This window comes from Ambystoma mexicanum, chromosome 7p (assembly GCF_040938575.1).
Source record: "Ambystoma mexicanum isolate Mex_15411 chromosome 7p, UKY_AmexF1_1, whole genome shotgun sequence".
Taxonomy (NCBI): Eukaryota; Metazoa; Chordata; class Amphibia; order Caudata; family Ambystomatidae; genus Ambystoma; species Ambystoma mexicanum.
This window is the reverse complement of record NC_090939.1, coordinates 947,869,249-947,896,873: the sequence shown is the minus strand read 5'-3', so window position 1 is coordinate 947,896,873 and position 27,625 is coordinate 947,869,249.

Genomic DNA, 27,625 nt, shown 5'->3' with positions numbered 1-27,625 from the left:
CTCTTCTCTGTTTGCCCCAGCTCTCCTTTCTTCCTCTTCTCTTCGTCCGTATTCTTTTGTCCATTAATTTCTGCACTTCCTCCTCCTCTCCTTTCTTATCTATCCCGTTCTTCCATTGCTCTCTGCCTGTTGTCAGACTTCCTTTGCTCCTTTGCCCTTTCTTCTATCTTTTGTTGCTCCTCCTGATACATCTGCTCTCGCCTGTGTCTGCTCCCTCTTATGCTCATCTTCCTTTACACTTAACTTTTTTTTCAAATTTATGATTTTTGCAGAAAACTCTTTCAGCCCCTGGAGGTACAGCAGGTCTCCACAGTGTACTTACCTCAAGTGGGGGGCAGCTGCAGCCCGGCATGGCTACTGATAAGGGAAGATGACAAGGTCAGATATTGCAGGACCTCATGCTCCGTGATACTGAAGAAGTATTATTTTATCAAAGGCAGTGGGGCCTTGGTGAGGGGGCTAGCTAAATCCTGCCTGTCCCTAGTTGGATGAGAAGAGGCACACGGGAACCAATCACAGTGAAGGGGAGAAGAAGGCAGCTGCCTTCAGCACAACAAAAACAGGGTGGCCATCTTCAAAGTGCTGCAAGTAAAACAAACAAAGCAGGCACAAAGTGAACCACAAGGACTTGCAGGCAAAGACAGCTTAGTGTAAATCAGGAAAGACTCCAGCCAGTGTGCTGGCAATGCGCGGCAATTACTGTTATTGAACAATGATTTTAAACACTTTTTTTCCAAATTTACAATTTTTGCAGAAAATTGTTCTTTAAGCCACTGGAGGTACAGCAGGTCACCACAGTGCACCTACCTCAAGAGCTGGGGGTGGGGGGGCAGCAGCAGCCCGGCATGGCCACAGAAAAGGGAAGATGGCAAGATCAGATGTTGCAGGACCTCGTGCTCCGTGATACCGAAGGAGGATAATTCTTTCAAAAGCAGTGGGGCCTTGGTGAGAGGGCTGGCTAAAGCCTACCAGTCCCCAGTTGATGAGAAGTGGCACACGGGAACCAATCACAGTAAATCAGGAGAGACTGCAGCCAGGGCATTGGCAATGCGCGGCAACTGCTTTCATTGAATAATGATTTTAAATGCTTTTTTCCCAAATTTACTATTTTTACTAAACATTCTTCTGTAAGCCCCTGGAGGTACATCAAGTCGCCACAGTGCACCTAGCTCAAGGGGGAGGCAGATTCAGCTCTGCACGACCACAGATAAAGGAAGATGGCAAGGTCAGATGTTGCAGGACCTCGTCCTCCATGATACCGTAGAAGGATAATTCTATCAAAGGCAGTGGGGCCTTGGTGAGGGGGCTGGCTAAATTCTGCCAGTCCCCAGTTGGATGAGAAGAGGCACACGGGAACTAATCACAGTGAAGGGGAGAAGAAGGCAGCTCTAACATACTGCCTTGAGCACAACAAGAACAGGGCGGCCATCTTCAAAGTGCTGCAAGTATAACAAACAAAGCAGGCACAAAGTGAACCAAGAGGACTTCCAGGCAAAGACAGCTTAGATTAAATCAGGAAAGACTCCAGTCAGCACGTTCGCAATGCGCTGCAATTACTGTTATTGAACAATGATTTTAATGCTTTTTTTCAAAATTTATGATTTTTGCAGAAAATTCTTCTTTAAGCCCCTGAAGGTACAGCACGTTGCCACAGTGCATCTACCTCCAGGGGGGTAGCAGCAGCCCGGCACGGCCACAGATGATAAGGAGGATGGCAAGGTCAGATGTTGCAGGACCTCGTGCTCCGTGATACCGAAGTAGGATGATTCTATCTAAGGCAGTGGGGCCTTGGTGAGGGGGCTGGCTAAATCCTGCCAGTCGTCAGTAGAATGAGAAGTGGCACACGGGAACCAATCACAGTGAAGGGGAGAAGAAGGAAGCTCTAACATACTGCCTTGAGCACACCAAGAACAGGGCAGCCATCTTCAAAGTGCTGCAAGTATAACAGACAAAGCAGGCACAAAGTTAACCACAAGGACTTCCAGGCAAAGACAGCTTAGATTAAATCAGGAAAGACTCCAGCCAGAGCATTGGCAATGCACAGCAATTACTGTTATGAACAATGATTTTAAACACTTTTTTTCCAAATTTACAATTTTTGCAGAAAATTCTTCTTTAAGCCACTGGCGGTACAGCAGGTCACCACAGTGCACCTACCTCAAGTGGGGATGCGGGGGACAGCTGTAGCCCGGCACAACCACACATGATGAGGGAAGATGGCAAGGTCATATGTTGCAGGACCTCGTGCTCCGTGATACCGAAGTAGGATGATTCTATCAAAGGCAGTGGGACCTTGGTGTGGGGGCCGGCTAAAGGCTGCCGGTCCCCAGTTCAATGAGAAGAGGCACACGGGAACCAATCACAGTGAAGGGGATAAGAAGGCAGATCTAACATACTGCCTTGAGCACAACAAGAACAGGGCAGCCATCTTCAAAATGCCACAAGTATAACAAACAAAGCAGGCACAAAGTGAACCATTTGGACTTCAAGGCAAAGACAGCTTAGATTAAATAAGGAAAGACTCCAGCCAGCACGTTCGCAATGCACGGCAATACTGTTATTGAAAAATTATTTTAAACGCTTTTTTCCAAATTTACCATTTTTACAGAACATTCTTCTTTAAGCCTGTGGAGGTACAGCAGGTCGCCACAGTGGACCTACCTCAAGGGGGTGAGGGGACAGCTGTAGCCCGGCACGAACACACATGATGAGGGAAGATGGCAAGGTCAGATGTTGCAGGACCTCGTGCTCTGTGATACCGAAGTAGGATGATTCTATCAAAGGCAGTGGGACCTTGGTGTGGGGGCCGGCTAAATGCTGCCGGTCCCGAGTTGGATGAGAAGAGGCACACGGGAACCAATCACAGTGAAGGGTAGAAGAAGGCAGCTCTAACATACTGCCTTGAGCACAACAAGCACAGGGCGGCCATCTTCAAAGTGCTGCAAGTATAACAAACAAAGCAGTCACAAAGTGAACCACAAAGACTTCCAGGCAAAGACATCTTAGATTAAATCAGGAAAGACTCCAGCCAGCACGTTGGCAATGCGCCGCAATTACTGTTATTGAACAATGATTTTAATGCTTTTTTTTCCAAATTTACAATTTGTGCAGAAAGTTCTTCTTTAAGCCCATGTAGGTACAGCAGGTCGCCACAGTGCACCTACCTTGGGGGTGGAGGGGGGGCAGCATCCCGACACGGCCACAGAGGACAAGGGAACATGGCAAGGTCAGATGTTGCAGGACCTCGTGCTCTGTGATACCGAAAAAGGATCATTCTATCAAAAGGCAGTGGGGCCTCGGTGTGGGGGCTGGCTAAAGCCTGCCAGTCCCCATTTGGATGAGAAGAGGCACACGGGAACCAATCACAGTGAAGGGGAGAAGAAGGCAGCTCTAACATACTGCCTTGAGCACAATGCCAAATTATTTATTTATTATTATATATCCTCCATCTGATTGGCCCGTTTGGACGATTCAAGGGTCTCCTTCATTATGATTTCTTGCTCTTGGAGCAGGGAAATCTCATCATTTAATTTTCGAATTTGTGCATCTTTAAGTAAGTCTTTCTCATTCATTTTCCTGAGTGCCTGCAAGAACAACCAGCCTATGCTCCCTGCGGCCATCAGCTCCTTACGACTTTCCCACTGCGGTAAATTCTCAAAACACTCAATAATTACTGCCGGGGAAACATCATTTTCAAGCATGTCCCATGCCCTCGGCGCAGAATACCAATGCAATATATCTGCCACAGATGACCCTACATTTGTTACCGGCCACCCCGGAATGTGTCAGAGTGCACTGTTTCCTTCATTGCATTCAACTTTCCCCTGTTTCTTCCAGAATGGCAATATGATCGCAAATCCTGCCGACTATGCCAAATGTTGTAAAAAGGGTATCTGCTCATCCCAGGACCAGCCCTGATGACCCTATGACCCTTTACCACCCCTCACCAGTTTGAAGCTATGCGAAGCACAATGTACACAGTCTGGAAGAAACCCACTCACACGAGGATTTTATATGTGAATTTATTTACTAATAACTAAATCCAACCACCAATTTTCTATAAAATGGGACTAAAAATGCAAGCTAAACAATGCAGGTTATTAGTTACAAGTGAGATGCAAATATCTTACGCTCCTAGAAATCGCTGATCTTGATGCGATCTGGTCACATCTAGGACCCACGCCGCCCTTGTGCCCGGCACCGCTCCAGAACTCGCCTAGCCCCGGCACCCTGCACATAAACGGGATTTGACAGCAAGAGTCTCTGCCTTTCAGTGCTTGGCTGGTATTCCAGGCGCTGCTTTGTGTTTGCACGGTCCAAACAGCCCAGCAAGAGTCCCTCCCCCCTTGCTCAGGAGAAGGCTTCTTATTATGGCCTGCTTGTCTATCAATGTGACGTATTAGATTTCCGAGAACCTTCTCGACCGAGCCCTCGGTGCACAAAAACATATTTTTGATCGGAAATTTCCAAGCTCTTCGGCTCTCAAGTTTGCTTCACCTTGTTTTGGGAAGCTGCGCTTCTATACATTCCATTCTTATCAGAAGCGTTGCAAGGCAGTGCTGGGTTGCAAATGTATGCGCAGAGCCCTTTGCAAGAAAGATATGTTTACGCACTGAGGGGCTTTTTGCAGTTAAACCCTCACAAGCCCAGACGGGCTCGCCCCGATCATGTGCTTGAACAGCATTTTTCTACACTCTTCGAACAAGCTGAATATATGCGTAACAAGCCTCCTCTGCTGAGCCAGTGTGCATGAAACAGTACAGATTGCTGCAAGGGCACAATGAGATTGGTGAAATCATTGAGTCACTAGTGAAAGCTGGCATAATGAGGCCGGCAGTCAGTCCATTTAACTCTCTGGTTTGGCCCCTCCACCGCCCAGATGGGGCGTGGCGCCTGACTGTTAATTTGTGCGCCTTGAACAAGAAGGTGCCACCTTTGGCTGTGGCTGTGCCAGACATTATTAGTTTGATTGAAAATCTCACAAAAGAAGTGGGTGAATGGCATGTGGTAATTGATTTGGCCAATGTTTTTTTCTCCATTGATATTTATGCTCCATCACAAGATCAATTTGCGGTAACTTGGGGGACAGACAATTTACCTTCACAGAGCACGAGGTCCTGCAACATCTGACCTTGCCATCTTCCCTCATCATATGTGGCCGTGCCAGGCTGCAGCTGGGCCTCCCTTGAGGTAGGTGCACTGTGGCGACCTGCTGTACCTCCAGCGGCTTAAAGAAGAATATTCTGCAAAAATCGTGAATTTGGAAAAAAAGCATTTAGAATCATTGTTCAATAAAAGTAGTTGCTTTGCTTTGCCAATGCGCTGGCTGGCGTCTTTCCTGATTTAATCTAAACTATCTTTACCTGGAAGTCCTCGTGGTTCACTTTGTGCCTACTTTGTTTGTTATACTTGCAGCACTTTGAAGATGGCTGCCCTGTTCTTGTTGTGCTCAAGGCAGTATGTTAAAGCTGCCATCTTCTCCCCTTCACTATGATTGGTTCCCGTGGGGCTCTTCTCATCCAAATGGGGACTGGCAGGCTTTAGCCGCCCCCCTCACCGAGGCCCCACTGCCTTTGATAGAATCATCCTTCTTTGGTATCACGGAGCACAAGGTCCTGTAACATCTGACCTTGCCATCTTCCCTTATCTGTGGCTGTGCCGGGCTGCTCCTGTCCCCCCGCCCTCCTTGAGGTAGTTTTACTGTGGCAAACTGCTGTTCCTCGAGGGGCTTAAAGAAGACATTTCTGCAAAATCGTGAATTTGGATAAAAGCGTTTAAAATCATTGTTCAATAATCGTAATTGCCGTGCATTGCCAACACGCTGGCTGGAGTTTTTCTTGATTTATTCAAAGCTGTCTTTGCCTGGAAGTCCTTGCGGTTCACTTTGTGCCTCCTTTGTTTGTTGTACTTGCGGCACTTTGAAGATGGCTGCCCTGTTCTTGTTGTGCTGAAGGCAGTATGTTAGAGCTGCCTTATTCTCCCCTTCTCTGTGATTGGTTCCTGTGTGCCTCTTCTCATCCAAATGGGGACAGGCAGGCTTTAGCCAGCCCACTCAAAAAGGCCCCACTGCCTTTGATAGAATCATCTGTCTTCGGTATCACTGAGCATGAGGTCCTGCAACTTCTGACCGTGCCATCTTCCCTTATCCTCTGTGGCCATACTGGGCTGCTGCTGCCCCCCCACCCCCTTGAAGTAGGTGCACTGTGGCGATCTGCTGTACCTCCAGGGGCTTAAAGAAGAATTTTCTGCAAAAATCGTACATTTGGGAAAAAAAAGCATTTAAAATCATAGTTCAATAACATTAATTGCTACGCATTTACAACACACTGGGTGGAATCTTTCCTTATTTAATCTACGCTGCCTTTGCCTAGAAGTTCACATGGTTCACTATGTGCCTGCTTTGTTTGTTAGACTTGCGGCACTTTGAAGAAGTCCGCGCTGTTCTTGTTGTGCTCAAGGCAGTATGTTAGAGCTGCCTTCTTCTCCCCTTCACTGTGATTGGTTCCCGTGTGCCTCTTCTCATCCAAATGGGGACTGGCAGGCTTTAGCCAGCCCCCACACCGAGGCCCCACTGCCTTTTGATAGAATGATCCTTTTTCGGTATCACAGAGCACGAGGTCCTGCAACATCTGACCTTGCCATGTTCCCTTGTCCTCTGTGGCCGTGTCGGGATGCTGCCCCCCCTCCACCCCCAAGGTAGGTGCACTGTGGCGACCTGCTGTACCTACATGGGCTTAAAGAAGAACTTTCTGCACAAATTGTAAATTTGGAAAAAAAAGCATTAAAATCATTGTTCAATAACAGTAATTTGCCAATGTGTGCCTTATTAGCTGTGTGCGTAGCCACGCACAAGTGCAGGCAGAGAAAAAGAGAGCCTTCAAAGATAAGAATTCGGGCATTAATTAGGAAAGATACATGGGATCCAATTTTATGGTCTGGCGATGTAAGCAACAGTGAGTCAGAACAGACCTTTGACTGGGATGAGCTGCTTGAAGTGAGGAACGCTGAGCTAGACTGTTCTGAGGGAGAGGAATTGGAATGTGTTCAGAAGAAATGTGCTTATCGAGCGCGGCCGTTAATAACTAATAAATCAAAAGGCCAAGCTGGCGGTGGAAATATTCAGAATACTAGGATTGTCATAAATTACACCCAGACAGAGTTGTTAGACATTGACAAGGAACAAGTTACTTACCTGTAACTGTTTTTCTCCAGCATGGGTCTGGCATGGATTCACATGCTCATGAATATTCCCCGTCGTCAGGCTGGGAATCCTTGGTAAAGAAAAAATCAGTATCAGTTTCGTTTCTGATCTGTCTTTCTTAGTAGTAACCAATCACTGGTCTCTGGGTCATACTGCCCCCAGCCAATGACTGCCCTCTCCGTAAGCCCCGCCCGTGGCCGCCATCGTCCGATTTGGTAGCACGTAAAGTGGCAGTATGACCAAGTGAAGAGCCGCAGAAGGGTAGGAGGGAGGGTTCGCATGTGAAACCATGCCAGATCCATGCTGGAGAACAACAGTTACAGGTAAGTAACTTGTTCCTTCTCCAGCATGGGGTCTGGCATGGATTCACATGCTCATGAATATAAGAATAGATAGCAGTACACATATGCACAACCACGGGAGGTGGCAAAGGCTCAATATTAAGCATCACATAAACTCAACATTAAGCAACTCTTACCTCCTCACCAGGCCCACCTTCAGGCGAACAGGTTGCGCAGCACTGCTTGGCCAACTCTGGACTCCTCCCTGGAATCCCGGTCGGCGCAGTAGAATCTCGTGACGGTGTGCGTGGACCTCCATGTAGCAGCCCTGCAGATGTCCAGCAGGGGCACACCAGACAAGAACGCCGTGGTAGCAGCAATCGCTCTGGTCGAATGGGCTCTCGGACAGCCGGGCAACGGTCGGTTTGCCAACCGGTGACAGTGCATGATGCAGCCGGAGAGCCACCTGGAAATGGAAGCCTTCGAGAGGGCCTTCCCTTGGTTCACAGGTCCAAAGTTCACAAACAGCTGTGACGTCTTCCGAAAACTCTTTGTGCGGTCCACGTAGAACTTCAGTGCTCTAGCTACATCCAGCGAGTGCAAAGTCCTCTCGGCCGGCGACGAAGGCGACGGGAAGAAAACTGGTAACACCAAGGGCTCGTTGAGGTGGAAGTCCGACGGCACCTTTGGCATAAAGGAGGGGTGCGTCCTCAGCACCACCCTCATCTCGTGAAAAGTCAAGTATGGAGGCTTGAACGATAGGGCCTGGATTTCTCCCACTCGTCGTGCGGAGGTGATGGCCACAAGAAATGCTGTCTTCCACGACAGGAACTTCAACGGTGCCAAACACAGAGGCTCGAATGGCGGCCCCATGAGCCTGGTCAGCACCACGTTGAGCTCCCACGGCAGGGCCTGAGCCTTCACCGACGGGAACGAACGGAACAGTCCTTTCATAAATTCCTTCACCAGGCGATGAGACCACAGGGATGGCCATCCTGTAGTTTTGGTGTATCAGGAAATCGCTGCCATGTGTATCTTGATGGAAGCATGCGCTAGTCCCGCCTTGGCCAGCGACAGTGGGTACGGTAGCACCTGAGGGGCCATAATCCGTAGAGGGTTAATCTTCTGTGCACGGCACCAGACAGAGAACCTCTTCCACTTGTGTCCGTAGCACTTGAGAGTTGAGGACGCCCTGGCCTTTGCAAGAACCTCCTTGCAGTCCTCCGGGATATCGTACCCTCCAAACTCTAGTGCTGCAGGAGCCAGGCCTGCAAGTTCAGCGACTCCAGGTCATGATGAAGGATGGCGCCTCCCTCTCTGGAGAGAAGATCTGCATCCGTCGACAGTTTGACTGGTGGGGATGCTGACAAGACCAGAAGGTCCGGGAACCAGATCTGTCTCGGCCACGCCGGTGCGACGAGGATCATCCTGCACCGGGACCTCTTGAGTTGGTTGACAAGTTGGAGCAGCAACGGCAACAGAGGGAACGCATACAGGAACAGGCCGTCCCAGGGGAACGAGAAAGCATCGCCCATGCTCCTCGGCTGGCGAAACCTACTGGTGAACCTCTGGCACTTGGAGTTTGTCGCCGTCGCGAACAGGTCAATCTGGGGTTTGCCCCATCGCTGGAAGAGTAGATCCACTTGATCCTGTTGTAGTTCCCACTCGTGGCACGTGCGCAGCTCCCTGCTGAGTGAGTCGGCGATGGTGTTTTTTATCCCTGCTAGATGAAATGGCACCAGAAACATCCACTTGGCAACGGCCCAATGCCACAGATCCTGGGCTTCCTTGGACAGGGCTGGGGACCTGGTTCCTCCCTGCTTCCAGATGTAGAACATTGTGGTGGTGTTGTCGGTGAAGATCCTCACCACCTTGTCCTTGAGGGACGGGAGGAATGACCTGAGGGCCCAGAACACTGCTCGGAGCTCCAGTATGTTGATGTGGAGCGGCCTTTTCTCCGGGAGCCAAAGGCCTCTCGCGTGAAGATCTCCGGTGTGCGCCCCCCACCCCTCCAGGGAGGCATCCGTCGTCATCGTCACCTGGTGTGCTGGGATCTGAAAGTCTGTGCCTGCCGCAAGATGCGCGCAGGTGCCCCACCACCGGATTGCTTGGCGGAAAACCTTGTTGAGCGAGATCCTGTCCTCGAAGCTGCCCGCCGCTTGCATCCAACGGGCATCGAGGAACTCCTGTAGGGGATGCATCCGAAGCCTGCACAGGTGCACCAGATAGATGCAAGAGGACATCATTCCGAGAAGGGACTTGATGGACCTCACCCTGGCCACGTCCGTGGCCATCAGATGCTGCACCTTGCCCTGGATGGCCTTCGTTCTTTCCTCCGATGGCGAGGCCAATCGCTCTACTGTGTCGAGCTTGGCTCTCAGAAACAGTGCGACCTGCGACGGGACCAGGTAGGATTTGGGGAAGTTGATGGAGAATCCCAGGTCCGTGAGCAGCCGGACGGTCTTCGCTGTGTGTTCGACGGCGAGTTCCCTTGTCCTTGCTTATATGAGCCAATCGTCCAGGTAGGGATAGACGTGGATCCCCTGCAGATGCAGCCGCGCCGACACTGGTGCTAGGCACTTGGTGAATACCCTGGGCGCCGACTTCAATCCGAGCGGGAGGGCCTTGAGCTGGTAGTGCCGTCCTTGGACTACGAACCTGAGAAACTTTCGGTGCCCTTTTAGAATGGGGATGTGATAGTACGCATCCTCCAAATCCAACGACGATAGGAAGTCGCCTTCCTCCAGCTGGCCCAGCACAAGGTGGAGGGTGACCATCTGGAACTTCTGTGCCTTGATGTATTTGTTTAGTTGACGCAGGTCCAGGATGGGATGCCATCCTCCTGTCTTCTTTCTGACAAGGAAGTACCTTGAGTATACTCCGGAGACTCCTTGGGACGAGCTCGATGGCTCCTTTCTTGAGCATCGCCCTTACCTCTAACAGCAGTTGAGGGACGTGGTTTTCCTTCCTGGCCACGGGAGGAATGCGGATACACTTCTTTAGAACTTCGAGAGTGTGCCCGTGGGCCAGGGCATCCAGCACCCATCGGTCGGTGGAGATGGACTCCCACGTACTGACGAACTTCGTCAGCCGGCCTCCCACCGGGGTGCTCCGGTGGGGGCCCAATGGCACGGCCGGTTCAATCTTGCTTGGCAGCGGCCTTGCCGCCTTGGCCTCCTTGGCGACGACGGCGAGATCCACCTGACTTGCCTTGTCCCCTGTAGGCTTCCTGCGACGAGGAGCGGGCCGCCTGACGGTATGTCGAGGAGCCGCCGCCGAATCCTTTGGAGGCACCTTGCTTGCCTCCAGAGTTCCGAAAGGGCGGCCGTCGTTGCTGCAGAACTCCCAAAGCCTGAGCCGTCTCCATGTCGTTCTTGATGGCCTGCAGAGACTCATCCACTGTCTTTCCAAACAGATTGTTCCCGTCGAAGGGCATGTCCAAAACCTTGGCTTGCACGTCTTGGTGGAAATCCGTCGCCTTGAGCCACCCCTGCCGTCGAAGGCAAACGCCGTTGCCCAACTGGCGGAAAACCGGTGTTGGCAATGTCCGTGGCTACGGTTATGGCGTGGGGGCCACAGTAGCTACGGCGCTGCCTGCCTTAATCGTCGTCGCCGCCGACGAGATGACTCGTCGTCCCATGGCATCCAGTTTCTTTCCCCCACCATCTGGTGGGGAAGTAGAAGTTGAGGCCGACGCCCCCCCGCTTTCTTCTTGGCTGCCGTCGAGACTACCAAATCCAGGGTCGGTTGTGCCCTAAGGCACAAGGGTGCGGCCTCGGGGACCCGGTACATCTTCTCGTACCGGTTCCTCTTGGCAGGTGTCGTGGAAGGGTTCTTCAGAAGAACAAGTCACTCGTCCCAGATGTCATCCAGCAACGGCACCGCGAGGACCGTCTTCCATTTGGCCTCGCGCCGTTGGTAGAGGAATCCTTCCTTCTTTTTTCTTCGGGGCACAGCTGGAAAAGCTCGGATTCCCTGGTAATCATGGCGTGTAAGGAGCCAATTTCGTCGGGTGGGGAGGCCCGAGGAGGTGGTGGTGGGAGGTCCGTCCCGTCGTCACCACCATTGTCATCCGTCCCCGTCATGGCAGTATCTGTTCCTGTGTCATCCCCAGGGATAGGGGAAGGAGAAGGAGAAGGAGACAACGGCTGAGAAGGTCGTGAGGGCTGGAAGGGTGGGGGTGGATGAATTCTCCTCTTGTTTGGCGGGCTTCCCCAGGGGCCCGGTTCCGCTGGGTGGTCCGTTGGGGGTAGGGGCAATCTCGTCCTTATCACCGTGCATAAGGTTTGGATTGCCATCAAAATGGCCACCGGGTTGTCTTGTGGCTCGGGTTGCAACGGGCGCCTTGGTTGCTCCTCCTCCACGGGAGCCTCGTCAGTGCCACTGTCATTTTCTTCGTCCCCCTTGTTGGGATTCCTCCCGTGGGACGGGGCCTCCCCAAACTTCCTGTTGAGGCCCTCCACGACTTCCACCAACTCCTCCTCGGAGGCTGTGTCCGTGTCCGTAATGGCCACCGACCCCCCCCTCTTTTTCCACCAGGGTCTTCACAGGGGTCTTCTCGATGGGCTGAAAAGAGGATTCCCTCTGCGGTGGCAGGGAAACTCTGGGCCCCAAGGTCGCCTCCCCTGGGGTAGCCTCCACAGGCTTTGCCAGGGCCGTCGCGACTACCTCGGTAGAGGCCTTAGCCAGGTGAATCAAGGCCTTCACCACCTTGGGTGTGCTTGAGGCCTTCACCTTGGGGGGGGGTCACCGCCTCGCTCCCCCTGGGCTGGTTCCTTCGAGATCGACCGGGGCATCTCCAGAAGCTTAGCCGGGTTCTCAGACTTTCTCTTCCCCGAGCCAGAGCGTTGGCTCATGGTTTATGGCGCCGGTGAAGGTGCGCCCTGCCTGGCAGCCGAGGAGCCCGACCGTTCGGCACTCCCGGTGCCCGCAGACTCACAGTGCTTTGCCTGCTGTTGGGCCCCTGTCGCCAGAGCACCCTCACAGAAGACCGCTCGGACTTCTTCTTCTTCTCACCTGCTGGGCTCTTTCCTTCCAGCCAGCTGGCGAGACGGGTCCGACAATCCCTCATAGTCTGATCCGTCATGTTCATGCAAAATACACAGTCCTTCTAGCAAAATACAAAATCCACCCCCACCCTTCCACAGAAGGCAGTAGAGGCATCTCGAATGCTCGTCCTCCTTGAACACATTCTGTAATCCGCATCCAGGGCAGTTCCTAAACAGCTTGGATCTGGGTGTCGAGCTTCCTTTCTCCTGGGCCATGTCCATGAGGTAGGCCTCAGAAACTTCTGGAATCCTCCGATAAGCGTAACGCGACGAAAACTTCACCCTTGAGGGGTGTAGAAAATTCCGAAACGGGTCCCCGTTGATCGGAAGTAGAAACGGTGGAGCTTGAGGCTCGATTGACCCAAAAAAATGAGATAATCTCTTGAAAAAAACGCAAAACGCAGTAAAAGCACGAGAGCTATAGCACGAGGACTCCCAACACTTGAACGTGCGGTAAAAATCTGAGGATGGGTGCCAGGGGCAGGGCTTAGGGAGAGGGCAGTCATTGGCTGGGGGCAGTATGACCCAGAGACCAGTGATTGGTTACTACTAAGAAAGACAGATCAGAAACTAAACTGATACTGATTTTTTCTTTACCGAGGATTCCCAGCCTGACGACGGGGAATATTCATGAGCATGTGAATCCATGCCAGACCCCATGCTGGAGAAGTTGTTTAGACAAAGAGCTGGCAAACAGATTTTAAAATGGCTTCTCAGGGTCTGGGATACCGGCAGTGACGGCATCTTCTTGACCCCAGAAGAATTATTAAAGATGGCTCATTAGGGCAGCAAGGTTCACATTCATAGTTTAATTGGCTTCAGACTGCTTTAACAAATTTGTATGCAAGCCTAATGGATATGGAAGAAACGTGGGGCCATTGGGGTTCATTACCCGCAGTGACAGATCAGCTTAGAGAGATGGGTTTACAGTGCGCAATGTACAGTGCTAATTTTGCAGGACCTGATATGGAACTTTTCACTGCAGGCATGCGCGTGCGCTTATTGCAAAATGCCTCTGGCCACATGAAAGGAGCATTACTCTCATTGCTGGGTCCAGCGCAGGGCAGAGCCATTGGTGAAGTTGCACTGTTACTTGGGCAATTAGAAGGGCTGGATGAGCGCAAGGAAGCACATCTAGTGGCTGCAGGTGTTGATTCGGAGAGAAAGCTTGGCAAAAATGCAAAGTCTAAAGAGAAAACTGACACTATTAAAGTAACATGCAGGCAAATATGGGTGGACCTGCTAAAAGTGAGAATTCCAAAGGAAGAGATAGACGGTAAACCCACATCTGTGCTGCTTGAGAAATGGAAAACGTTGGAGAAGCAGGGGTCAGGCAAAACTAGCCCTACTGCACCCGCTGAGGAAGAGGTGTTGAAGCCCAAAGTGCGGCAAAAATGTATACTGACTTGTCAAAGGAAAAATGGGAGGTCCCCGACCCCATTTTTGATTGAAGGGCTGGCTCTGACTTTGAGGTACAGTTAATAAAGAGAACCAGTCCCAGAGACAGACGCCCTTTTGTGCCACTTACATTGTATTTAAATGACAAGGTGAAACATGTTTTGGCTCTATTAGACACAGGAGCTCAAGTGACAATTCTGAATGGCAATCCCAACAAATTATCTGGCCCCAGAGTCCTGGTCAATGGTTATGGGGGGCGGAGACTGTTGCAAAATCCTTTAATGTAAAGTTGTCAATTGGCGAGGGATTGCCTTTCACTGAAAATGTGTTGATTGCTGACATACCCGAGTACATACTGGGAATGGATGTGTTATTGGGCAAAAGTGTGACTACAGACTTAGGTGAATTTGTTTTTGGCAATCGGAAAATCCATGTGAGAGTTGTGAGCCCTGTTTTGGTTGGGCATGCAAAGTGGACCGCCTTGCAGTTACCTCCTCCTGCTGAGCCAGTGTGCATGAAAACAGTACAGACTGGCCGGAGGGCACAATGAGATTGGTGAAACCATTGAGTCACTAGTGAAAGCTGGCATAATGAGGCCGGCAGTCAGTCCATTTAACTCTCTGGTTTGGCCCCTCCACCGCCCAGATGGGGCGTGGCATCTGACTGTTGATTTGTGTGCCTTGAACAAGAAGGTGCCACCTTTGGCTGTGGCTGTGCCAGACATTATTACTTTGATTGAAAATCTCACAAAAGAAGTGGGTGACTGGCATGTGGTAATTGATTTGGCCAATGCATTTTTCTCCATTGATATTGATGCTGCATCACAAGATCAATTTGCGGTAACTTGGGGGGACAGACAAGTTACCTTCACTAAATTACCCCAGGGGTACTTGCACAGTCCCACTCTGTGTCATGGATTGATTGCTAGAGACTTGAAAATGCTGCAGTTGGATGATGTGTTTGTTGCTCATTATATAGATGATATAATGTTAACCAGCAATGATAAAACACATGTGGAAAAGGCTGCTGAAAAACTGATCACACACATGCAGGCCCGCTCAAGAGGTGACATTTTTAGGTGCAATCTGATCTGGTTCAGTAAAGAAAATCCCTGAGCCTGTGATAGGCATGGGGCCTCATTATAAGTCTGGCGGTAACCAAGGCGGTAAAACCACCTGGTTACCGCTGGACTCGTATTACCATTCCGCCTCCGTGACTCCTGGAAATACCAAGGCATTGTCCCAGGAATTCCGGAGGCGGAATTTGGTAAATCCCCATCCCCATTGAGTCCTATAGGACTCAATGGGAATAGGGAAGTGGAAACACCGGCACCATCTCGTGATGGTCAGACCTGGCGGGAACATCACCTCCCGCCTGCAGGAGTCGGGATCGGGCGGTCCGGTTTACCGCCACTGTTACTTCCGGACCGCCCGACCTGTAATGAGGCCCATGGTACAGCAAATGACCCAACCAGTGGATAAAAAAAGAGGCGCAAAGATTCATTGGGTTAATGGGTTTTTGGAGAAATCACATACCTCATTTAAGCTTGATATTGAAACCTATCTACAAAGTTACCAGGAAAAACATGATTTTGAATGGGGCCTAGACCAGCAGACTGCCTTTTAACAGGCTAAAGACGATTTGCTGAGTTATATCACACTGAGTCCCATGACGAAAGATGATCCTATTGAACTGGAAATTCTTGTCTATAATGATGTTGCTGTGTGGAGTTGGTGGCAAAGGCAAGGACAGAAAAGAGTGCCACAAGGTTTTTGGTCAAGAAAACACACAGATCCTATAACAAGATATGCTCCACTTGAAAAGCAAATTGCTGCAGTGTACTGGGCACTAGTTGAGACTGAACGAATCACAGCCGAGCAACCAGTGACAACTTGCACACAAATCTCAATCATGGGCTGGATGCGCGAAGCTGCTGTGGGCGGAACAAGTGGCAGGGCGCAAGAAGCCACTCATGTCAAGTGGAAATGGTATCTACAGCAACGTGCAAAAGCTGGCCACACAGGGGTTTCCAAGCTGCAAGAACAAATGCTGGAGGCAGTAGATCTGGAAGCAATGCCTGAACCAAGCATCCCTGTCGTGTTGCCAGAATCTCCCTTCAAAGTCGCACCCGCCTATGATACATTGATGGAAGAGGAACAGAAGTCTGATTGGTTCACGGACGGCAATGCAAAGGATGATAAAGGGCAAAGGCACTTGCAAGCTGTTGCATTCCAGCCCCACTGCGAAACACTACTGATGAGAGAGGGAATGGGGGGTTCCAGTCAATATGCTGAATTGCAAGCAGTGGCCTCCGTGATTGAACACGTGAAAGACACTGAAACTGCTTACATATACACAGACAGTTGGGCTACATACCAAGGCCTGAGTAATTGGGCACCGGCATGGAGAAGAGACGACTGGCAGATTAAAAACACTCCAATATGGGGAGGGCATGACCTCTGGGAAGAAATGTGGCGCAAAGGTGAGAAATGCAGGATCTGCATCAGGCATGTTGATGCACACATGCCACCTGACACTTCGCTAGCTGCGCTGTTCAATAATGAAGCAGATCAAATGACAAAGATTTGCTCAGTAACAACCCCTGAAGAAACAGAAGTGCTGCAGGGAATGGCAGACTGGGCGCACCAGACCTCAGGACATATAGGGCAACAGGGTACCTATGAATGGGCCAAGAGGAGACACCTGCCGATTACAATGGATCATGCCAAGCAAGCTGCCTCCCGCTGTCCTGTGTGCTGTGAAGTAAAGCGCTATACGCTGGAAAGGAAGCCTCAAGGCGCTTTGAAAAGAGGTGAAAAAGCAGCCGTCATATGGCAAGTTGACTAGATCGGACCTTTGCCGCCAGAAAATGGAAAACATTATGTGTTGACAATGGTAGACACATATTCCGGATTGCTGTTGGCTCATCCAGCCGCCCATGCAGATCAACGGGCTACCTTACAAGGAATGGAATATCTCATAAGACACTATGGCATTCCAGATGAAATCCAATCAAATCAAGGCAGCCATTCTGCAGGACACAATGTGCAGAATTGGGCTCAGGAACAAGGCATCAAGTGGACGCTGCACATCAGTCGGTATCCCGAAGCTTCTGCTCTCATTGAACGTAGCAATGGCCTGCTCAAACAGCAAATAAAGAAACTGACTCAGACTCACACTCTCAAGGGGTGGTTGAAGCACCCGGCACAAGCCTTGTTTGAACTTAATAATCGTCCTTTGGGAAACCGGCAAACACCCTTTGTGAGACTGACAAGTGAAAAGGTGGCAACAACAAAGACTCTTATCGTTTGGAAAACGGACAAGGAAGCAAAGCGGCCTGTGCAAGCTACTGCGGACAGTATTGGACTTGATTTGTCTACCTATGAAGTTGATGTAATACCAGCGGGGCAAACCAAATCAATACCACTGGGAATTGGCATCAAATTGCCAGCTGGCATCTATGGTCGCATTGCTGCACGATCCAGTCTGGCAAAGAAAGGCATCGACGTTTTGGGAGGTGCGATTGATCCTGATTATCTGGGAACCGTTCCGATACTTTTATACAACACTAGTTCATCTGAGGTACCATTGACCAAACATGACCGCCTTGCACAATTGATTTGTGAGCAAGCAGTTGTTCCCCAAGTGATTGAAAGTAAACAAGCCCCAGACACCGCACAAGGGGTGAGGGTGGTTTTGGCAGCACTGGGAAAAAGGTGTGGGTTCATCACCCGAACAAAAAGCCTCAGGCTGGAGAAGTATTGAGTAAAGGTGTGGGAAGTACTTATGTTGTACTGTTGCAAAATTCTGACATGCCTGTTTATATCCCTGCTACTAGGCTCACACCACGAATGTAGTGCTACATGATGGGGATGGGACTTGCCTTGCTGTGGGTGCTCCTGGCCTGCCAAGCAGACGCTTTCTCTGTAAAGAATGGGTTGATGCAAGACGCCACCTGGACTCTGAGAATTGCTTGCACTACATCTGATGCTCCAGTCCTGAGTGATGATAACAATCGCACTGCAACCTGTGAGAAAAGCGCTACAAATTAGTATCCATATGGAACTGCTAAAGTACTGACTTGGCACATTGTCAGACACCTCTTGTCACTGACACATATCACAGGTGCATATGAAATTCTAGGCTCAAATATTTCAGTGAATGGATCCAACAATTTGTTTGATGTTTCATGTTTCTTTTGTCCAAAGGATTGTGGCAAGTGTGACCGCCAAGATTTTGTGGACTATAACTTGACTAAATGTGATCAATATAATTGTGCAAGGAAACAGCCACTACCGGCTGGTAGTATGGTGTTCATATCAAAGTTTAACATTGTGTATGGTAGGAATGCCACATGGAGAAAGGTGTTCTTTAAATCCCAAAGAGTGGAAACCGTTCGCATCTTAGATTATCCAGTAGTGAGGCAACACTCAAATTGCAGACATGTAATGCATGCTTCTATTATTACTGAAGTACTATTAGATATAGATTTGTCCAGAGGTAATATTTCACTGTTTCAACCAAGCTGCTACAAATATAGTCCATTTTTATGGCCAATTGCTAAACTGTGCGTAGATAGGGGGTTAGATTCATTAATCGTGGGAGCAGCGGGGGTGGGAACGGGAGCTTTAAATGCTTTTGACATAGAAATTGTGAGTAACACATTATCCACCATGGGTTCAGATGCCAGCGCTGCTATAAAACTGTTGGCACAGTGGGGCCCACTGATAAACCCTGCCCTGCTAAATGCTGCCAAAAGCATAGGTAACACTTGAAGGTGGCAGAATTTTAGCTATGAAGACATCTTTTCAGCTATAGGGCAGGTGAACAAAACTGCCAAAGACACAATGGGCCTCATTACACGGACGGCGGTAAGGGTTTACCGGTACCGGTATTTTACCGGTACCGGTAAACCCTTACCGCCTTACTACGAGGTCCCTTTGCGGGTTGGAGAATTTAACGCCTGCTTTTTGCAGGCGTTAAAAACCAACCCGCAAAGGGACCAGGGAGTTAATTACGGCACTGCAATTTGCGGTGCCGTAATTAGCACCTTTCCCATTCCCATTATGCCCTATGGGGCAAAAATGGGAATGGGGAAGGGCAATGGGGGAAGGGGGAATTACCGCCCCACCAACCTTGGAATAGGGCGGTAATTCCCCTTTCCACCAAGGCAGTGCCAGTATTTTACCAGCATGGACCAAGGTGCTAATAGCACCTTGGTCCACCGCCGTCCGTGTAATGAGGCCCAATGTATTTTGTGGCGGACCCCGCTAAATCAACAGGTGTTGACTTTTCGTTCTGAGTGGGGGAGACTCTTCTCAACCCACTGGCACACAGAATTACATTTACCTGCAGACATGTGGATCAAACCACGTGCTTTTGATTGCATGAATAATACCTGTCACGCTTTAATGCAAGTTAGCAGGACTGCTTATGCTTTAGAAATATGGTGTCCTTTCATTATCTTGCCTATGAAAATAAATGGCTCCTGGTGGGTTCCACAAATACGAGGGGAATGGTTAGACAGCCAGAATTACCCAATCTACAGTCATACATGTATGCCCTGGGATCTGGGATCAGGGATGGGTGTGTACCCAAACTGGAAGGATCCCAGACCCATGCATGCATCCCATAGCGGAGTAGTGCACCTGGATGCAGAACCACATTAATGGAACTAACATTTTTCAGATAGATCAACATAAGGCCTGCATAGTTACTAATCATTCCTTGCTTATTAACAGTCATAGGTTGCTGGGGAACCCCCAAGCGTTCTGTGTAGAGCAGGTTGTGAGTATTCTAGATATCACTACTCACACCTTCTATTCATTAACCCAGTGGGCTCACGCCTCCTTGCATGCAGAGCTTACGCGTATGCTTAATTGGACTCTACCTTATGGAGTAATTACCTCCAGGCTTCAAGCTATAAGACAATTTGCTCAAGCATCAAACTTTAGCCACCTCGGTTATTTCTGCAGAGTGTAAAATGACTATAGACAAAGATCAGCTAATTAAGACAGCTGATCACCTGCAATCAGTTGCTGCTCATCACTGGTGGGAAGTATTTACCGGATGGTCGCCCGCCTCTACTAAGCTACTTAATATAATGCTGCATCCATTGCTGTGGCTGCTTATAGCCCTGATACTGATTGCTATAATTTTCATTGGACTTTTGCACAGAATGACTTACCTCTACAATAGAATGGCTGAGGTGGAAAAACGGTTGACAGGCCTACAGCACACCGTATATGCTTCTAAATCCTGGAACTAAACCAGCATTTTCCAGCCCACCTTTCGAAAGGGTGGAATGTAATGGAAAGCATTTAGACACAGGTGTTAACCTACTGAGCTAACTGCTTTCTTGGCCTAGGGCTTGTTGCGCATATATTGAACTTGTTTGAAGAGTGTAGCAAAATGCTGTTGAAGCACATGATCGGGGCGAGCCCGTCTGTGCTTATGAGGGGTTAACTGCAAAAAGCCCCTCAACGAGTAAACACCTTTCTTGCAAGAGGCTCTGCGCAGACATTTGCTACCCGGCACTGCCTTGCAACGCTTCTGATTAGAATGGAATGTAGAGAAGCGCAGCTTCCCAAAACAAGGTGAAGCGAGCTTGAGAGCCAAAGAGCTTGGAAATTTCCTATCAAAAACATGTTTTTGTGCACCAAGGGCTTGGTCGAGAAGGTTCTCGGAAATCTAATATGTCACATTGATAGACAAGCAGGCCATAATAAGAAGCCTTCACCTGGAGGGGGCGTGGCTAACTGCCATGTGAGGGAGACGTGCCTCTGGGGTGCTCCGCCTGATGTGACCACTATAAGCTGTCTTTTAATGTTTTTGAGGCAATTTCAAACGCTATGATCTACTGCACCGGCTCCGGACATCCAGCTGAAGCTAAATGACCTTTTTTTCGTGTCTGAGAACGCCCGCTGGCCCTGCAACGCTGCCTGCCGCGGTCCCTCTGAGCAGGACCAAGATAGCGGCCCCGGCGCGTTGATCCCATCGGGAGACTGAGGCGCTGGAATACTATGGAAGCTCCTGCCCAGCGTTGGATGCAGATTCCACTCAGGCGGAACTGCACTGGAGACGAAGCAAAAGGCGCATTTGCTGATCTGGGAGCAGGAGTGGCGAGCCCCAAGAGCCCTGTCCTGGCCGAATCCTAACGGGCTGGACGCGCTGCCAGATGGAGGAGTGGCAGCGGCGTTGCACCCCCTGCCCGCTGCAGACTCGCCGCTCGAATACACCCGAGCCCGGAGGCTACGATGGTGGAGCAGCCGCCCTGCCCCCGAACGCGGTGACTGCTGCAGAAAGAGTCTGACGCGGATCAGCGCCGGAGAGGTGAGCGGGAGGGGGAGACCAAACAGGGTGCCCGGGGACTGCGCCGGGCACCAGCGGCCCTAGGTTGGGGGCTGCCACTCCCCCCGGGCACTGTAACGGACCCCCCCTTAAGCACGTGGGCCGCCCAGCTAAATACGGCTGACGGAGGCGGGCCTGCCCAGCCTCACTATCCACACAGCCCCCGAGGAGGGGACTGGTGCAATACTCGCTGCACCAGCCTGTTGCATCTAAACCCCGGCTGGGCCTCTTCTACGGCCTGACAAGCAGGAAGAACCTGGCACTAGACACTTGAATTGAGGCACACATCAAGGGCCTCCGGCTGTTGCTCCCCAGTGCCCTACACCCTGGACTCGCCTGGCTGTCCTTCCACAGCACACTGGGTATCGCTGGCACAGTAAACACCATTTGCACGTATTAGCAGACCTGCAGCCCGACCAGCATGATACTCCCCTCCTGCGCACTCCAAGTGACACAGGAAATGAGAAAGGGCATAGGCAGGTTCTTTCCAGTTTGAACGACAGCAGTTGATGCGCACAAGCTAACACCAGTCAACCTGCCAAGCTACCTGACACCTGCCCAAGCTGTGGATGGAAAAGCGCCTGATACTCTGGTGCCCCCCGCGTGTGTACCCCATAGCCATTTGCTCGGACCCCTACATCAACCTCGCTCAACATATGTGCCGCCACAACCTGATCTGTACTTTAACAGCTGATACGTTCAACTGCGCCAGTGCGCTTGCCTACTGCCCCTGGACCCCGCTGGTGGTACCCTGAGCTTGAGGCACCTACGCCTGGCGAGATGTCTGGGAAGGGCGCACGGTCCAAGCAGTGCCAAACCACCACGGACACCTTCGCAGCTGGGGGCCATGCGAGCCCTGAACGACCCACCGCAGACACCATACAACCTGACCCCCGCTGGAGCGACAGCCGAACCCAGCAACACCCAGATCCTCACAAGCCATTAAATTGTTCCAAGCTACAATGGAAAATAAGATAGACGCTGTGGCCACCGATTTGGGCCTCCTCCGCCAGGATGTCCGCTCTCTAGCCAGTAGAACTGAAACATTGGAGACCCAGGTCCGTGAAAATACGGAAGCCAAAACTCAACTCCTACACGATGTGGACGAACTCCAACAAAGAGTCAAGAATCTGGAGGATCAGGCCGAGGAGGCGGAAGGGTGGGCTCGCCGGAATAACATTCGTCTCCTGGGATTACCGGAGGGTATCGAGGGACCTGATCCCACGAACTTTGTTGAGAACCTCCTATTGCATGAAATAGGGGCAGAAAAGCTCTCCCAAGGCTTCTCCAAAAAGAGCCCATAGGTCCCTCGCCAAAAGACCACCACCGGGCACCCCACCCAGGTCAATGATAGCGAAGGTGCTCAATTACAGGGACCGGGAGATCATCTTGGCTTTTTCACGGTCAGGGGGTCAGATCCAGAGAAACGCTGCAAACATTGCCATCTACCCGGACTATACCTTCAAGGTCCAGATGAAAAGAGCGCAATTTATATACACTAAAGCTAGACTGTAGGCAGCGGGATTGCACTACATGCTACTGTACCCCTCCAGATTGAAAGTAATACATAACAACAAGGCCCACCTGTTCGACACGCCAGCCAAGGGCCGAGACTGGATGGATGGTCAGCAGCTTCCAGACATCGAAGACAAGAAACGGAGGCCGCGCTAAGCCTATACCCACGAAGCACAGTAAGGTCCTTCTACCTGCAATAGCCCAACTGTAAGATGATGGTGCCCAGGCACAGCTGAAATGATCTTCCGCAAGGAGACACTGGATGCAAATATCCCTCTACCCCCAGGAATTCTCTTTAGTGTATATATACCCGCCCTTAGGGCACCTGAAGACCAATGTGTGGTCAAACAGAGCGGAAACGGGACTGTCATAATGGGGGAAACCCTGCTGGACTTGTTCAAAGTTGGGGGAGTTTACAGTTATCGGGGGGAGGGAAATGGGGCGTTGGCTCAAAAGTTGGGAACCTAAATCGCGAAACACCAAGACCACAGGGAAATTACACATACAACAAGCTATCAGCTAGACCTCAAATGTCACCAAGAACCATCGTCCGACCGTCTCATTCCCATGGCTGACAGGATCAAGATTATGACTTGGAACGTCAGGGGTATGAATAGCTTTGTTAAACAACGCCGCATTCACGCATACCTGAGAAGGTGCAAGGTTGGGATTGCCATGCTCCAATAGACACATCTAACCCAGAACAAAATGGAAGCATTAACCAAGACATGGCGAGGCACCCTGATAGGATCCACTTACTCCGCCTATGCCAGAGGGGTCTTGATATGGATTGATCCGACCATCCCCTTCAGGCTAATGAGCACCAAAATTGATGACGAGGGTAGGATGGTGCTCATACATGGCACCATTGAAAACAGGGAGTTATGCCTAGTTAGCACCTATCCACCAAATCACGACGCAACAACTTTCTTCCATTCCCTGTATCCACGACTTACCCCTTACAGAGACAACATCATGATTTGGGGGGGACCATAACTGCACCCTAGACCCACTGAAGCATAGATCAGACAGCAAACACACTCGTCCATCCCCTCCTGCCAAAATACTATCCAAACTAACACATCAGCTACTACTCCGTGATTTGTGGAGGGATTTACACCCTGAACAACAAGAATATTCGTTCTACTCCCCACCCCACTCCGTTCACACCAGGCTAGATTATTTCTTTGCAAGCCAAGAGCAACAAGCCATGTTTAGCGACGCACAGTACCTGCCGCGAGTGCTGTCGGACCACTCTCTGCTAGTGGCCACATGGGAAGTGTCCCCACCCAGACCCCCAGTGCCTACCTGGAGGCTTAGAGCCGAGGCCCTACTAGATACAGCCTTTCGTGAGCGTATAAGGGACTGCACCGAGGAATACTGGCAGAGGAACTTGAACAGTGTAGAACACGTGAGCACAGCATGGGAGGCGTACAAAGTGGTTATGAGGGGAGAGATGATTGCAGCTATAGGAGGGGCCCAGAGATCCATCGTAACCTCATTGGAATGCTCTGAAAGGGAGTTGGGAAATGTGGAGAACAGAGCTGACTCGTCCCCAGAACACCTGCAGAAAATAACGGAACTGAAACAAACCTGTCTAACACACTGGGAATCCCTGGGCAAATTGAGCTATGCCAAGTATATTGAAAGAACCCATGCCCTAGGAGACAAACCCGGTAAACTCTTGGCCTGGCTCTATAAGAGGGAGAACCCCGAACCCCCATCTGTCATATACTCAAGCCCGATGGCACCACAGCGCATACCCAAAATGAGATTAACTCAGTTTTCTCCGACCTTTATCGCAACCTTTACTCTGAGACCTTGCCCCCCACTGACACCGAAATCGATGATGTCCTAGACATCATCGAGCTACCCAAATTAGATTCACAGTTGGCAGAGGCCCTAGAGGAGCCCATTACTTCGGACAAAGTAAAAGTTGTTATTAGATCCCTACCATCAGGGAAATCCCCAGGCATGGATGGCCTCCCTGGGGAGTTTTACAAGTCGTATGAGGAGACCCTAGCCCCCCCTGCTGACACAGGTGTTTAACAGGGCCTACGAACACGGTATCCTCCTTGAATCCGTGAGGGAAGCCGTAATCATCCCTCTACTAAAACCTGGTAAGGACGGAGCCGACTGTGGCTCATACAGGCCTCTCTCCATGCTAAATGTAGACAGTAAAATCTTGACTGCCCTATTAGCGAATAGACTGCATAGGGTAATCCCCCAATTAATCCATAGAGATCAAACGGGTTACGTCCCGGGGCGCTCTATCACCGAGAACCTGCGTAGGTTATATCATGTTATCTATAGCACTGAACCAAGACCTCAAAAATACGCTGTGGCTTCATTAGACGCCACCAAAGCGTTCGACTGCGCTGGAAGTGGCTATATGCCACCATGGTAAAAATGGGGATAGGACCGGTCTTTTTGAAATGGACCCAGTTGGTCTACACCAACCCGACCGCCAGGGTGCACACTAACAAGACATATTCCGGCAAGTGGCCCCTCCGTAGAGGCACCCGGCAGGGATACCCACTATCCCCCATGTTATACATCATTATCACCGAACCTGTGGCTGCCTACCTTAGACAGGAGTACGGAGATGGGGGCATTGAAATAGACGGTGTGACCCACCTCGTCTCCATGTACGCCGATGACACATTACTATACCTACATAAACCCGAACACCACCTGCCCTATATCCTCGAGACCCTGGACGGATTCCACAAATGCACAGTGTTGGGAAAGATTTCTTAATTGTAGGTAATTTTCCTTCCATGTGGCAACCCCTAAACTTTTTTGCTGTTGTTTTCACCCTGATCTAGACTTTGCCAGAGAAGTGCAGCCTTCCGCCGCACTCCTCTGGGCTTTCGCTCCATTCTTACTGGGAAACTGACATGCCCTTAAGACAGTCAGTACCGGGAAACATTGTTTTCCGTAGTTCTTTTCTCATGTTGCAGCTTTCACGCAACATGGCACAAGAGTGCACCGTAACTTACATTACCGCGCTCTTGGGTCTCTAGTCCTTCTACAGGCCCTAGTAACTCTCGATGGATTTATAACGAACTGTGCAAGTACGTCACGGACGGGACTGGTGGCAGCGATCGTTCCTTTGTGTTTTTGAACTCCCTTTTGCCCTCTTAACCGTGCTTCTCGGTTTGGCCAAAATGGGTGTCCTGGCTTCCAAAATGGCCATGCCATGAGGTTCTTTGTCCTGTCCGTTGACCGTCTTGCCCCTTCGCCTTCCAAAGGTCGAGCCGACACAGAGCCATCCTTATTTGGGCATGTACTTTCCCGCGAAACACAGATGCTTTCGCGGGCTTCTGCATGCCTTGTGTGTGCCTCCAGGATGTGGGCTGGGATGTCTGGTCCCAATACACATCCTGGGTGCCAGAGAGTCTAGTGTGTCTTGAATGCCTGGGACCACCGTGGTCCGTGATAGGTCCACGTATGGTGTGAGTGTTTTGTGAGCAGATCTCCCATTGGGTCCTCTCTGTTTTGGCGCGAAGGGAACTCTGGATAAGAGGAGGCTACCATGTCGATCTCCTTGAGTTCTCACGAACGACGGATGCAGGAGCCAAGTATCCTGCAACTAAGAGGCTGAACCGAGGAATCGCTGGTGTCCCGCTGAAGGACTGCTCCTCTGCACTGCTGTCGCCCTGTGAAACCATTCTGCCTCTGATAGAACGAGAAGGCCTGTACTGGTACTTCGACCCTTTGGAATAGTGGGAACAACTATTCTTGGCATCTTCATCATCTCCTGCACGTAAGCCTTCGGAAGCGTCTCTGGGCCATCCAGTGGACTGACCAGCTTACCCAGGAGTCTTGCTCTGTAACCGCCGTCAGGTTGCTGCTGTATTCCGAGTCCTTGACACTCTCACTCGATTCGTACACTTGGCATTCCCAGGTCTGAAGTGAGAAGTGTACATTGGGCTGAAATACACACAGCCGCTTCGTTGCCCTGCTGTGGTAACAATCTGTGCGGGTTCACTACGTTTGGGACATCCTCAACTCTAACTTCTACTGCCGCGGAATCTACACGACGCCGAGACGTCCCCTGCTCGTATCTGAACCTGCCAGCACTGAAACTGATGGGGAGAAGCCTGGGTCTGCCTGCATCGGGGACCGGTGAGTAGCAACGCTAGGAAATGGTCGCCCTGCTGCAGTAGCCCATAGCTTTTCCTCGCCGTGTTAAACAGCACACCTTTTTCGCACTCGCGCTCTGCTTCTGCCCGCAAGTGGAGGCCGCGCTTGAGTAGCGGAGATCTGTTCGCCCTCCTTTGTTCACCACCCTGAACTGCCTGACTTCCTTGAAGAGACTCCCCTTGGCCCATTGGCACCAGCGTGTGCAGGTACTTTTGAGCATAAGGCTACACTCTTCGTAGGGCTCAGACTTCCTTCTAGTTAGGTGGCCTCTGAAGGCGAACTGGGTCTAACGATTACTTGCACTGCCTGTTTTCCTCCCCATCTAGGTGGTCTGCATATTTCGTGCTTCTAACTCTTTAGACCCTTCGGTAATTGTATATATACTGTATTTTGATTGTGATGCGTTGGTTTACTTGAGTTTTATCGTGATTCTTTACTATGGTCAATGTTACAGAGGCCTTGTAATAAATGTGTCTATATTTTTAATATAACACCTGCTTGGAGTAATTTGTAAGCGTCCTTGCTTTGTGTGCTCATTGCAGGCTTTTAGTCACCCTCACCCCTCTTGAGACCTAGTCTTGACCGCCGCGATCGCTACCTTGATTGGTCTGGCTTGTCCAGAGTTTACCCTTTTCCAAGAAACTAGGCTGGCCTTCTGAACCTCTGCCCCTCCAGGACAGAGT